Here is a 15416-nt window from a genome sequence, read left to right as displayed (position 1 = left end):
GTCTCAGATCTTCCTCTAGCCTTGTTCTTCTTTCGAGAGTTCCCTGGTGCTGCCTCAGTTGGATCTCCTTCACTTCACAGGGGGGAACCCGAGCAGCGACCCTCCCCAGCTCTAGCCCAACTCCTACTTACCTGCCAGGTGAGATACTATGATCATGAAGGTGCTTCTCCCAGGGCAAGGCTCAACCATTGCACTCTGGGTGTGCTGCTCCTGCGATTTCCCCAAATGTGGGAAACTTGACTGCATAATTTGTGTTTCCCCTCGTCGGCTCTCGTATAATTCAGATCTCTTTGTCTCAGGTCTCTCTACAGCCTAGTTTGCTGTCTGTTTCCACTTCTCTTTTCTTGAGCCGCTCCCTTCTATGCCCTTGCGCACTATCCTGACTTCTCCCGTCTGCTTACTTCGTGCCTTCCAACGCACAATGCGAACTACAGGTAGTGCTGCAGGGCCCACACCCTTTTACTTGCCTTACAGAGTAGCTCTGGAGCAGTTACAGTGCCCAGCTGCTGCAAGAAATCAGCTTGAATGCTTCAGGGGCTGGGGCATAGCCAACATGAGCCCCACACCGAAGGAGGGTGGAGGTGTGTAATGCGAACTAGGGGTCATCCAAGCGCTGCAAAAGGCCGCCATGCCCTGCACGCCCCTTTTCTCTTTTCATATGCAGACGAGGGTTGAAGCCAACTTTGACCCACTGCTTGGATGACATCACCACATGCAAATCCATCTGCTGCAGGCCTTCCCCCAGGAATGCTTGCACTAGTTGTTGCATTTGGTTTGTTGTTTGGGGGTGCTTCAGCATTAGGCAGCCTTCTGCCCTCACATGTTCATCTGAAAATATGTGTTCTCCCTGCAGTTGTTGTCCCCAGATGAGAGTTCCCTTGTGCTGCCTCAGTTGAATCTCCTTTACTTGACAGAGAAGTGCCTGAGCAGCGGCCCTCCCCAGCCCTATCCCAAATCATACTTATTTTGCATAGGCGATACCATGGTCATGAAGATTTTTCTCCCAGGGTGAGGTTCATTCATTGCATTCTGGGTATGCTGACCCCTGTGATTTCCCCAAATGTGGGAAACTCGACTGCATTATTTGTGGTAGTGGGGGACTGTGTTTGTGCTTTCCTCTGGTCAGCTCTGGAAAAAGTCTGATTTCTTTGTCTCAGATCTTCCTCTAGCCTTGTTCTTCTTTCGAGAGTTCCCTTGTGCTGCCTCAGTTGGATCTCTTTCACTTGACAGGGGGGTGCCCGAACAGCGGCATATGTTGAAGATACAATTTGTGAATTGCATTTAACACTATCTCCCTTTCCTGGGGAGAAGATGGTAGGGCCGATTTGAAAAACCGGCGAGGAGGCACCTCTTCGAATTTCAGCTTGTAACCCTGAGAAACAATTTCTATTGCCTAGGGATCCACCTGCGAATGAACCCAGATGTGGCTGAAAACTCGAAGACGTGCCCCCAACTGGGCGGACTCCTTTAGCGGAGCCCCAGCGTCATGCGGTGGATTTTGTAGAGGCCGGGGAGGACTTCTGTTCCTGGGAACTAGCTGTGTTGTGCAGCTTCTTCCCTCTGCCCTTACCTCTGGCAAGAAAGGACGCACCTCGTACTTTCTTGTTTCTCTGTGATCGAAAGGACTGCATTTGATAATGTGGTGCTTTCTTAGGCTGTGAGGGAATATAAGGCAAAAAATTTGATTTACCAGCTGTAGCTGTGGAGACTAGGTCCGAGAGACCTTCCCCAAACAATTCCTCACCCCTGTAAGGTAAAACCTCCATATGCCTTTTTGAGTCGGCATCACCTGTCCATTGCCGGGTCCATAGGACTCGTCTAGCAGAAATCGACATAGCGTTTATTCTAGAACCCAGTAGACTAATGTCACTTTGAGCATCTCTCATATATAGGACAGCATCTTTTATATGCCCTATGGTCAATAACATAGCATCCTTATCTAGGGTCTCAATCTCTGCTGATAAGGTATCTGTCCATGCTGCCACTGCGCTACAACCCCGGCCGACGCAATTACCGGTCTGAGTAAGGTACCAGAATGTGTGTAAATGGACTTTAGGGTAACCTCCTGCTTGCGGTCAGCAGGGTCCCTGATGGTAGCCGTATCCTGGGATGGCAGCGCTACCTTTTTGGATAAGCGTGTCAATGCTTTATCCACCCTAGGGGAGGATTCCCACCGTATCCTGTCCATTGGCGGGAAAGGATACGCCATAAGAATCCTTTTGGGAATCTGCAGCTTTTTGTCTGGAGATTCCCAAGCTTTTTCACATAATTCGTTCAACTCATGTGAGGGGGGAAAGGTTATCTCAGGTTTCTTTCCCTTATACATGTGTACCCTCGTGTCAGGGACAGGGGACTCTGTGATGTGCAAAACATCTTTTATTGCAATAATCATATATCGAATACATTTAGCCAATTTTGGCTGTAACTTTGCATCATCGTAGTCGACACTATGTCGGTATCTGTGTCAACTATTTGGGATAGTGGGCACTTTTGAGACCCCGAAGGTCCCTGCGACATAGGGACAGGCATGGGTTGACTCCCTGACTGTTCCCTAGCTTCAGCTTTGTCTAATCTCTTGTGTAATAAGTTTACATTAGCACTTAAAACATTCCACATATCCATCCAGTCAGGTGTCGGCGTTGTCGATGGAGACACCACATTAATTTGCTCCTGCTCCTCTCTAGGAGAGCCTTCTACCTCAGACATGTCGACACACGTGTACCGACACACCATACACTCAGGGAATCCTCTTATCTGAGGACAGTTCCCCAACAAGGCCCTTTGGAGAGACAGAGAGAGAGAGTATGCCAGCACACACCCCAGCGCTATATGACCCAGGAAAAAAACACAATAATTTTATGTTTACCCAGTAGCGCTGTATTTCCATATATATATGCGCCTAATTATGTGCCCCCCTCTTCTTTAAGACCCTCTTTCTACCGTGGTATAAGCAGGGGAGAGTCCGTGGAGCTTCCCCTCAGCGGTGCTGTGGAGAAAATGGCGCTGGTGAGTGCTGAGGGAGAAGCCCCACCCCCTCAGCGATGGGCTTCTGTCCCGCTCAAATATAGTAAAAAAATGGCGGGGGCTCTTATATATATATATACAGTGCCTAGCTGCATATATATTTATTTTGCCAAAGAGTGGTCTATATTGCTGCCCAGGGCGTCCCCCCTGCGCCCTTCTCCCTTACACTGACTGCCGTGTGTGAGGTGTATTGGAGCAATGGAGCACAGCTTTACTGCTGTGCGTTACCTCAGTGAAGATCATGAAGTCTTCCGCCGCCTCTGAAGTCTTCTTTTCTTCTCATACTCACCCGGCTTCTATCTTCCGGCTCTGCGAGGGGGACGGCGGCGCGGCTCTGGGACGGACGGCGAGGGTGAGACCTGCGTACCGATCCCTCTGGAGCTAATGCTGTACAGTAGCCTAAGAAGCAGAGCCTATCAACTCACAGAAGTAGGTGTGCATCTCTCCCCTCCGCCCCTCGATGCAGGGAGTCTGTTGCCAGCAGGCTCCCTGAAAATAAAAAAATCTAACAAATATACTTTCTGTCAGGAAACTCAGGAGAGCTCCCTGAAAAGCACCCAGTCTCCTCTGGGCACAGTAGTAAACTGAGGTCTGGAGGAGGGGCATAAAGGGAGGAGCCAGTGCACACCCAGATCTAAAGTCTTTCTTAAAGTGCCCATGTCTCCTGCGGAGCCCGTCTATCCCCCATGGTCCTTACGGAGTCCCCAGCATCCTCTAGGACGTAAGAGAAAAATTATGCTGGCAGAAAAATCCAATTGAGTGATTAAACAGCTCCAGAGCTGCTCTGTAAGGCAAGTAAAAGGGTGTGGGCCCTGCAGCACTACCTGTAGTTTGCATTGTGCATTGGAAGCCTAGTTTGCTGTCTGTTTCCACTTCTTTTTTCTTGAGCCCCTCCCGTCTATACCCTTGTGCACTATCCTAACTTCTCCTCCCGTCTGCTTACTTTGTGCCTTCCAATGCACAATGCAAACTACAGGTAGTGCTGCAGGGCCCACACCCTTTTACTTGCCTTACAGAGCAGCTCTGGAGCTGTTACAGTGCCCAGCTGCTGCAAGAAATCAGCTTGAATCCTTCAGGGGCTGGGGCATAGCCAACATGAGCCCCACACCGACGGAGGGTGGAGGTGTTTAATGCGAACTAGGGGTCATCCAAGTGCCGCAAAAGGCCGCCATGCCCTGCACGCCCCTTTTCTCTTTTCATATGCAGACGAGGGTTGAAGCCAACTTTGACCCACTGCTTGGATGACATCGCCATATGCAAATCCATCTGCTGCAGGCCTTCCCCCAGGAATACTTGCACTAGTTGTTGCATTTGGTTTGTTGTTTGAGGGTGCTTCAGTATTAGGCAGCCTTCTGCCCTCCCATGTTCATCTGAAAATATGTGTTCTCCCTGCAGTTGTTGTCCCCAGATGAGAGTTCCCTTGTGCTGCCTCAGTTGAATCTCCTTTACTTGACAGAGATGTGCCTGAGCAGCGGCCCTCCCCAGCCCTATCCCAAATCATACTTATTTTGCATAGGAGATACCATGGTCATGAAGACTGTTCTCCCAGGGTGCGGTTCATTCATTGCATTCTGGGTATGCTGACCCCTGTGATTTCCCCAAATGTGGGAAACTCGACTGCATTATTTAATGCGAACTAGGGGTCATCCAAGCACCGCAAAAGGCCGCCATGCCCTGCATACCCCTTTTCTCTTTTCATAAGCAGACGAGGTTTGAAGCCAACTTTGACCCACTGCTTGGATGACATCACTTGCTGCCTTTCCAATGAAGCAAGTTTAATTTAATAATAGGTGAAAAACCATCCCTACAAAGGTGTTAATCAGATACTTGGCTTTGTGGACACTTTTCAGAGCACAAATTTGTTAGCATAAAAATAAAGCCAGAAAATGAAGAGCTGTTTAATCACTCAATTGGATTTTTCTGCCAGCATATTTCTTTTTCTCTGCAACCCACTGCTAAATTGTGCTTCCTAGCTGTTTTTATAAAATCACTGAATCAAATCTAACTCTGATTACATCAGAGAAGGCCAGGTACCCTACACCATAACAGGGGGTTTGAAATTTTGACTTGTCTACTTAAAGATCACCAAAATCTGATAACAAGGTCAATTAAGTCCCTGGGTGGGATTGAACCACCAACCTTTTGGTTAACAGCCTTACACACTAACTGATTGCGCCACAGCGACACTTTGCAGAAGTACATACTGACAAAGGCTAATAAGCATTCATCTAGAACGATTCCTAGAAACATTTTAAAAAGTCAATAATGTGGAGAGTTTTTGTAAGATGTTTCTTCCATCAACCAATGAAGAAACACATTGGTACTTTCCCATGATGAGTGAGTGCTTCAGGATCTTTTGCACTTACATGTGCAGCAGAGTACTGTAATGGAAGCATGCTGGGTCCATAACCCAGAGGTAGGCAGATTGAAACTATCCTCTGCTATATGCATTTTTTTTTGTTAATTAAAGTAATCCAAAACTGGGATTGATATTTTTGCTCTTTTATTTTTACTTAAAGTACAATAACTTTTACCATTTTAATTTGTTTTAATAGTATATTGACAGTATTGTTTTCTTTCAAAAATCCAATTAATTTTCTTTACCCGATTATTAAAATGGTAATTGACAAAAACAAACTACATTGTCACCAGAAGAGCAATACAAAATGTACAAGTGATATATTAAAATCATCTTTCCAGCTTGAATTTCAATGATGCATTGGGGCAACGATTTTGTGAGAAACATCTTCACCCTTAAATAAAGATTTTCTTAATTCCTTACCTGTGTGCTAATTAGATATCACCTTGTTTTCACATTAAACAGACTTCCACATGAGAAAACAGCAAAGATGCAGTGGCGTTAATGTTTCCTGGTGTCAACCTGTATTATTTCCGTAGATATTGAAATGAGGATGCATCTTGCTGCCTTTCCAATGAAGCAAGTTTAATTTAGTAATAGGTGAAAAACCATCCCTACAAAGATGTTAATCAGATACTTGGCTTTGTGGACACTTTTCAGAGAACAAATTTGTAATCATAAAAATAAAGCCAGAAAATGAAGAGCTGTTTAATCACTCAATTGGATTTTTCTGCCAGCATTTTTCTTTTTCTCTGCAACCCACTGCTAAATTGTGCTTCCTAGCTGTTTTTTTATAAAATCACTTAATCAAATCTAACTCTGATTACATCAGAGAAGGCCAGGTACCCTATACCATAAGAGGGGGTTTGCAATTTTGACTTGTCTACTTAAATATCACCAAAATCTGATAACAAGGTCAATTAAGTCCCTGGGTGGGATTGAACCACCAACCTTTTGGTTAACAGCCTTACACACTAACTGATTGCGCCACAGCGACACTTTGCAAAAAGCACATACTGACAAAGACTAATAAGCATTCATCTAGAACGTTTCCTAGAAAAACTTTAAAAAGTCAATAATCTGGAGAGTTTTTGTAAGATGTTTCTTCCAGCAACCAATGAAGAAACACATTGGTACTTTCGCATGATGAGTGAGTGCTTCAGGATCTCTTGCACTTACATGTGCAGCAGAGTACTGCAATGGAAGCATGCTGGGCCCATAACCCAGAGGTAGGCAGATTGAAACTATCCTTTGCTATATGAATTTTTTTTTTTGTTCATTAAAGTAATCCAAAACTGGGATTGATATTTTAGCTTTTATTTTTACTTAAAGTACAATAACTTTTACCATTTTAATTTGTTTTAATAGTATATTGACAGTATTGTTTTCTTTCAAAAATCCACTTAATTTTCTTTACCCTATTATTAAAATGGTAATTGACAAAAACAAACTACATTGTCACCATAAGAGCAATACAAAATGTACAAGTGATATATTAAAATCATCTTTCCAGCTTGAATTTCAATGATGCATTGGGGCAACGATTTTGTGAGAAACATCTTCACCCTTAAATAAAGATTTTCTTAATTCCTTACCTGTGTGCTAATTAGATATCACCTTGTTTTCACATTAAACAGACTTCCACATGAGAAAGCAGCAAGGATGCAGTGGCGTTAATGTTTCCTGGTATCAACCTGTATTATTTCAGTAGATATTGAAATGAGGATGCATCTTGCTGCCTTTCCAATGAAGCAAGTTTAATTTAGTAATAGGTGAAAAACCATCCCTACAAATATGTTAATCAGATACTTGGCTTTGTGGACACTTTTCAGAGAACAAATTAGTTAGTATAAAAATAAAGCCAGAAAATGAAGAGCTGTTTAATCACTCAATTGGATTTTTCTGCCAGCATATTTCTTTTTCTCTGCAACCCACTGCCAAATTGTGCTTCCTAGCTGTTTTTATAAAATCACTGAATCAAATCTAACTCTGATTACATCAGAGAAGGCCAGGTACCCTACACCATAACAGGGGGTTTGAAATTTTGACTTGTCTACTTAAAGATCACCAAAATCTGATAACAAGGTCAATTAAGTCCCTGGGTGGGATTGAACAACCAACCTTTTGGTTAATAGCCTTACACACTAACTGATTGCGCCACAGCTACACTTTGCAAAAGTACATACTGACAAAGGCTAATAAGCATTCATCTAGAACGATTCCTAGAAACATTTTAAAAAGTCAATAATGTGGAGAGTTTTTGTAAGATGTTTCTTCCATCAACCAATGAAGAAACACATTGGTACTTTCCCATGATAAGTGAGTGCTTCAGGACCTCTTGCACTTACATGTGCAGCAGAGTACTGTAATGGAAGCATGCTGGGTCCATAACCCAGAGGTAGGCAGATTGAAACTATCCTCTGCTATATGCATTTTTTTTTGTTAATTAAAGTAATCCAAAACTGGGATTGATATTTTTACTCTTTTATTTTTACTTAAAGTACAATAACTTTTACCATTTTAATTTGTTTTAAGAGTATATTGACAGTATTGTTTTCTTTCAAAAATCCACTTAATTTTCTTTACCCGATTATTAAAATGGTAATTGACAAAAACAAACTACATTGTCACCAGAAGAGCAATACAAAATGTACAAGTGATATATTAAAATCATCTTTCCAGCTTGAATTTCAATGATGCATTGGGGCAACGATTTTGTGAGAAACATCTTCACCCTTAAATAAAGATTTTCTTAATTCCTTACCTGTGTGCTAATTAGATATCACCTTGTTTTCACATTAAACAGACTTCCACATGAGAAAACAGCAAAGATGCAGTGGCGTTAATGTTTCCTGGTGTCAACCTGTATTATTTCCGTAGATATTGAAATGAGGATGCATCTTGCTGCCTTTCCAATGAAGCAAGTTTAATTTAGTAATAGGTGAAAAACCATCCCTACAAAGATGTTAATCAGATACTTGGCTTTGTGGACACTTTTCAGAGAACAAATTTGTAATCATAAAAATAAAGCCAGAAAATGAAGAGCTGTTTAATCACTTAATTGGATTTTTCTGCCAGCATTTTTCTTTTTCTCTGCAACCCACTGCTAAATTGTGCTTCCTAGCTGTTTTTTTATAAAATCACTTAATCAAATCTAACTCTGATTACATCAGAGAAGGCCAGGTACCCTACACCATAAGAGGGGGTTTGCAATTTTGACTTGTCTACTTAAATATTACCAAAATCTGATCACAAGGTCAATTACGTCCCTGGATGGGATTGAACCACCAACCTTTTGATTAATAGCTGAACACACTAACCGATTGCGCCACAGAGACACTTTGCGAAAAATACATACTGACAAAGACTAATAAGCATTCATCTAGAACGTTTCCTAGAAAAACTTTAAAAAGTCAATAATCTGGAGAGTTTTTGTAAGATGTTTCTTCCAGCAACCAATGAAGAAACACATTGGTACTTTCGCATGATGAGTGAGTGCTTCAGGATCTCTTGCACTTACATGTGCAGCAGAGTACTGCAATGGAAGCATGCTGGGCCCATAACCCAGAGGTAGGCAGATTGAAACTATCCTTTGCTATATGCATTTTTTTTTTTGTTCATTAAAGTAATCCAAAACTGGGATTGATATTTTAGCTTTTATTTTTACTTAAAGTACAATAACTTTTACCATTTTAATTTGTTTTAATAGTATATTGACAGTATTGTTTTCTTTCAAAAATCCTATTAATTTTCTTTACCCGATTATTAAAATGGTAATTGACAAAAACAAACTACATTGTCACCAGAAGAGCAATACAAAATGTACAAGTGATATATTAAAATCATCTTTCCAGCTTGAATTTCAATGATGCATTGGGGCAACGATTTTGTGAGAAACATCTTCACCCTTAAATAAAGATTTTCTTAATTCCTTACCTGTGTGCTAATTAGATATCACCTTGTTTTCACATTAAACAGACTTCCACATGAGAAAGCAGCAAGGATGCAGTGGCGTTAATGTTTTCTGGTGTCAACCTGTATTATTTCAGTAGATATTGAAATGAGGATGCATCTTGCTGCCTTTCCAATGAAGCAAGTTTAATTTAGTAATAGGTGAAAAACCATCCCTACAAATATGTTTATCAGATACTTGGCTTTGTGGACACTTTTCAGAGAACAAATTCGTTAGCATAAAAATAAAGCCAGAAAATGAAGAGCTGTTTAATCACTCAATTGGATTTTTCTGCCAGCATATTTCTTTTTCTCTGCAACCCACTGCTAAATTGTGCTTCCTAGCTGTTTTTTTTATAAAATCACTGATTCAAATCTAACTCTGATTACATCAGAGTAGGCCAGGTACCCTACACCATAAGAAGGGGGTTTGAAATTTTGACTTGTCTACTTAAAGATCACCAAAATCTGATAACAAGGTCAATTACATCCCTGCGTGGGATTGAACCACCAACCCTGTGATTAATAACCAAACACACCAACAGATTGCGCCACAGAGACACTTTACAAACGTACATACTGACAAAGGCTAATAAGCATTCATCTAGAACGTTTCCTAGAAAAACTTTAAAAAGTCAATAATCTGGAGAGTTTTTGTAAGATGTTTCTTCCATCAACCAACGAAGAAACACATTGGTACTTTCCCATGATGAGTGAGTGCTTCAGGATCTCTTGCACTTACATGTGCAGCAGAGTACTGCAATGGAAAAATGCTGGGCCCATAACCCAGAGGTAGGCAGATTGAAACTATCCTCTGCTATATGCATTTTTTTTTGTTAATTAAAGTAATCCAAAACTGGGATTGATATTTTTGCTCTTTTATTTTTACTTAAAGTGCAATAACTTTTACCTTTTTAATTTGTTTTAATAGTATATTGACAGTATTGTTTTCTTTCAAAAATCCACTTAATTTTCTTTACCCTATTATTAAAATGGTAATTGACAAAAACAAACTACATTGTCACCAGAAGAGCAATACAAAATGTACAAGTGATATATTAAAATCATCTTTCCAGCTTGAATTTCAATGATGCATTGGGGTAACGATTTTGTGAGAAACACCTTCACCCTTGAATAAAGATTTTCTTAATTCCTTACCTGTGTGCTAATTAGATATCACCTTGTTTTCACATTAAACAGACTTCAACATGCGAAAGCAGCAAGGATGCAGTGGCGTTAATGTTTCCTGGTGTCAACCTGTATTATTTCAGTAGACATTGAAATGAGGATGCATCTTGCTGCCTTTCCAATGAAGCAAGTTTAATTTAGTAATAGGTGAAAAACCATCCCTACAAAGGTGTTAATCAGAGACTTGGCTTTGTGGACACTTTTCAGAGAACAAATTTGTTAGCATAAAAATAAAGCCAGAAAATGAAGAGCTGTTTAATCACTCAATTGGATTTTTTTGCCAGCATATTTCTTTTTCTCTGCAACCCACTGCTAAATTGTGCTTCCTAGCTGTTTTTATAAAATCACTGAATCAAATCTAACTCTGATTACATCAGAGAAGGCCAGGTACCCTACACCATAACAGGGGGTTTGAAATTTTGACTCGTCTACTTAAAGATCACCAAAATCTGATAACAAGGTCAATTACGTCCCTGGGTGGGATTGAACCACCAACCTTTTGGTTAATAACCATACACACTAACTGATTGCGCCACAGCGACACTTTGCAAAAGTACTTACTGACAAAGGCTAATAAGCATTCATCTAGAACGCTTCCTAGAAACATTTTAAAAAGTCAATAATGTGGAGAGTTTTTGTAAGATGTTTCTTCCATCAACCAATGAAGAAACACATTGGTACTTTCCCATGATAAGTGAGTGCTTCAGGACCTCTTGCACTTACATGTGCAGCAGAGTACTGTAATGGAAGCATGCTGGGTCCATAACCCAGAGGTAGGCAGATTGAAACTATCCTCTGCTATATGCATTTTTTTTTGTTAATTAAAGTAATCCAAAACTGGGATTGATATTTTTGCTCTTTTATTTTTACTTAAAGTACAATAACTTTTACCATTTTAATTTGTTTTAATAGTATATTGACAGTATTGTTTTCTTTCAAAAATCCAATTAATTTTCTTTACCCGATTATTAAAATGGTAATTGACAAAAACAAACTACATTGTCACCAGAAGAGCAATACAAAATGTACAAGTGATATATTAAAATCATCTTTCCAGCTTGAATTTCAATGATGCATTGGGGCAACGATTTTGTGAGAAACATCTTCACCCTTAAATAAAGATTTTCTTAATTCCTTACCTGTGTGCTAATTAGATATCACCTTGTTTTCACATTAAACAGACTTCCACATGAGAAAGCAGCAAGTTTGCAGTGGCGTTAATGTTTCCTGGTGTCAACCTGTATTATTTCTGTAGATATTGAAATGAGGATGCATCTTGCTGCCTTTCCAATGAAGCAAGTTTAATTTAGTAATAGGTGAAAAACCATCCCTACAAAGGTGTTAATCAGAGACTTGGCTTTGTGGACACTTTTCACAGAACAAATTTGTTAGCATAAAAATAAAGCCAGAAAATGAAGAGCTGTTTAATCACTCAATTGGATTTTTTTGCCAGCATATTTCTTTTTCTCTGCAACCCACTGCTAAATTGTGCTTCCTAGCTGTTTTTTATAAAATCACTGAATCAAATCTAACTCTGATTACATCAGAGAAGGCCAGGTACCCTACACCATAAGAGGGGGTTTGAAATTTTTACTTGTCTACATAAAGATCACCAAAATCTGATAACAAGGTCAATTACGTCCCTGGGTGGGATTGAACCACCAACTTTTTGGTTAATAGCCTTACACACTAACTGATTGCGCCACAGCGACACTTTGCAAAAGCATATACTGAAAAAGGCTAATAAGCATTCATCTAGAACGTTTCCTAGAAACATTTTAAAAAGTCAATAATGTGGAGAGTTTTTGTAAGATGTTTCTTCCATCAACCAATGAAGAAACACATTGGTACTTTCCCATGATGAGTGAGTGCTTCAGGATCTCTTGCACTTACATGTGCAGCAGAGTACTGTAATGGAAGCATGCTGGGTCCATAACCCAGAGGTAGGCAGATTGAAACTATCCTCTGCTATATGCATTTTTTTTGTTAATTAAAGTAATCCAAAACTGGGATTGACATTTTTGCTCTTTTATTTTTACTTAAAGTACAATAACTTTTACCATTTTAATTTGTTTTAATAGTATATTGACAGTATTGTTTTCTTTCAAAAATTCACTTAATTTTCTTTTCTGTGTGCTAATTAGATAGCACCTTGTTTTCACATTAAATAGACTTCCACATGAGAAAGCAGCAAGGATGCAGTGGCGTTAATGTTTCCTGGTGGTAGTGGGGGACTGTGTTTGTGCTTTCCTCTGGTCAGCTCTGGTAAAAGTCAGATTTCTTTGTCTCAGATCTTCCTCTAGCCTTGTTCTTCTTTCGAGAGTTCCCTTGTGCTGCCTCAGTTGGATCTCCTTCACTTGACAGGGGCGTACCCGAGCAGCGACCCTCCCCAGCACTAGCCCAACTCCTACTTACCTGCCAGGTGAGATACTATGATCATGAAGGTGCTTCTCCCAGGGCAAGGCTCACCCATTGCACTCTGGGTGTGCTGCTCCTGCGATTTCCCCAAATGTGGGAAACTTGACTGCATAATTTGTGTTTCCCCTGGTCGGCTCTCGTATAATTCAGATCTCTTTGTCTCAGGTCTCTCTCCAGCCTAGTTTGCTGTCTGTTTCCACTTCTCTTTTCTTAAACCGCTCCCTTCTATGTCCTTGCGCACCTTAATTAAATCTAACTCTGATTACGTCAGAGAAGGCCAGGTACCCTACACCATAAGAGGGGGTTTGAAATTTTGACTTGTCTACTTAAAGATCACCAAAATCTGATCACAAGGTCAATTACATCACTGGGTGGGAACCTTTTGGTTAATAGCCCATGTAAGTGCAAGAGATCCTGAAGCACTCACTCATCATGGGAAAGTACCAATGTGTTTCTTACAAAAATTCTCCAGATTATTGACTTTTTAAAGTTTTTCTAGGAAACGTTCTAGATGAATGCTTATTAGCCTTTGTCAGTATGTACTTTTGCAAAGTGTCGCTGTGGCGCAATCAGTCAGTGTGTATGGCTATTAACCTAAAGGTTGGTGATTCAATCCCACCCAGGGACGTAATTGACCTTGTTATCAGATTTTGGTGATCTTTAAGTAGACAAGTCAAAATTTCAAACCCCCTCTTATGGTGTAGGGTACCCGGCCTTCTCTGATGTAATCAGAGTTAGATTTGATTAAGTGATTTTATAAAAAACAGCTAGGAAGCACAATTTAGCAGTGGGTTGCAGAGAAAAAAAATTATGCTGGCAGAAAAGTCCAATTGAGTGATTAAACAGCTCTTCATTTTCTGATTTTATGTTTATGCTAACAAATTTGCTCTCTGAAAAGTGTCCACAAAGCCAAGTCTCTGATTAACACCTTTGTAGGAATGATTATCCACCTATTACTGAATTAAACTTGCTTCATTGGAAAGGAAGCAAGATGCATCCTCATTTCAATGTCTACTGAAATAATACAGGTTGACACCAGGAAACATAAACGTCACTGCATCCTTGCTGCTTCCTCATGGGGAAGTCTGTTTAATGTGAAAACAAGGTGATATCTAATCAGCACACAGGTAAGGAATTAAGAAAATCTTTCTTTATGGGTGAAGATGTTTCTCACAAAATTGTTGCACCAAGGCATCATTGAAATTAAAGCTGGAAAGATGATTTTAATATATCACTTGTATATTTTGTACTGCTCTTCTGGTGACAATGTAGTTTGTTTTTGTCAATTACCATTTTAATAATAGGGTAAAGAAAATTAAGTGGATTTTTGAAAGAAAACAATACTGTCAATATACTATTAAAACAAATTAAAATGGTAAAAGTTATTGTACTTTAAGTAAAAATAAAAGAGCAAAAATATCAATCCCAGTTTTGGATTACTTTAATTAACAAAAAACAATGCATATAGCAGAGGATAGTTTCAATCTGCCTACCTCTGGGTTATGGACCCAGCATGCTTCCATTACAGTACTCTGCTGCACATGTAAGTGCAAGAGATCCTGAAGCACTCACTCATCATGGGAAAGTACCAATGTGTTTCTTCATTGGTTGATGGAAGAAACATCTTACAAAAACTCTCCAGATTATTGACTTTTTAAAGTTTTTCTAGGAAACGTTCTAGATGAATGCTTATTAGCCTTTGTCAGTATGTACTTTCGCAAAGTGTCTCTGAGGCACAAACAGTTAGCGTGTTCAGTTGTTAACCAAAAGGTTGGTGGTTCAATCCCACCTAGGGACGTAATTGACCTTGTTATCAGATTTTGGTGATCTTTAAGTAGACAAGTCAAAATTTCGAAAACCCCTGTTATGGTGTAGGGTACCTGGCCTTCTCTGATGTAATCAGAGTTAGATTTGATTAAGTGATTTTATAAAAAAAACAGCCACGAAGCACAATTTAGCAGTGGGTTGCAGAGAAAAAGAAATATGCTGGCAGAAAAATCCAATTGAGTGATTAAACAGCTCTTCATTTTCTGGCTTTATTTTTATGCTAACAAATTTGTGCTCTGAAAAGTGTCCACAAAGCCAAGTATCTTATTAACACCTTTGTAGGGATGGTTTTTCACCTATTATTAAATTAAACTTGCTTCATTGGAAAGGCAGCAAGTGATGTCATCCAAGCAGTGGGTCAAGGTTGGCTTCAAACCTCGTCTGCTTATGAAAAGAGAAAAGGGGTATGCAGGGCATGGCGGCCTTTTGCGGTGCTTGGATGACCCCTAGTTCGCATTAAATAATGCAGTCGAGTTTCCCACATTTGGGGAAATCACAGGGGTCAGCATACCCAGAATGCAATGAATGAACCGCACCCTGGGAGAACAGTCTTCATGACCATGGTATCTCCTATGCAAAATAAGTATGATTTGGGATAGGGCTGGGGAGGGCCGCTGCTCAGGCACATCTCTGTCAAGTAAAGGAGATT

General features: G+C 40.2%; 2 non-coding genes and 3 pseudogenes across 2 annotated transcripts; 4 read left to right on the top strand and 1 right to left on the bottom strand.

Moving 5' to 3' along the window:
* Positions 1-123: 123 nt before the first annotated feature.
* Positions 124-259, top strand: LOC135012391 (U1 spliceosomal RNA; annotated as a pseudogene).
* Positions 260-957: 698 nt separating this feature from the next.
* Positions 958-1121, top strand: LOC135012175 (U1 spliceosomal RNA). The gene has a single exon (XR_010211180.1). It is a non-coding gene; the product is annotated as a U1 spliceosomal RNA (small nuclear RNA).
* Positions 1122-4523: 3402 nt separating this feature from the next.
* On the top strand, positions 4524-4702 carry LOC135012441 (U1 spliceosomal RNA; annotated as a pseudogene).
* Positions 4703-12929: 8227 nt separating this feature from the next.
* On the top strand, positions 12930-13092 carry LOC135012303 (U1 spliceosomal RNA). The gene has a single exon (XR_010211307.1). It is a non-coding gene; the product is annotated as a U1 spliceosomal RNA (small nuclear RNA).
* Positions 13093-15175: 2083 nt separating this feature from the next.
* On the bottom strand, positions 15176-15354 carry LOC135012440 (U1 spliceosomal RNA; annotated as a pseudogene).
* Positions 15355-15416: the final 62 nt, after the last annotated feature.

The sequence above is a fragment of the Pseudophryne corroboree genome, unplaced genomic scaffold (genome assembly GCF_028390025.1).
Source record: "Pseudophryne corroboree isolate aPseCor3 unplaced genomic scaffold, aPseCor3.hap2 scaffold_253, whole genome shotgun sequence".
Classification (NCBI taxonomy): Eukaryota; Metazoa; Chordata; class Amphibia; order Anura; family Myobatrachidae; genus Pseudophryne; species Pseudophryne corroboree.
The sequence above is the reverse complement of the archived record's forward strand: the minus strand, read 5'-3'. Positions and strand labels throughout refer to the sequence as shown.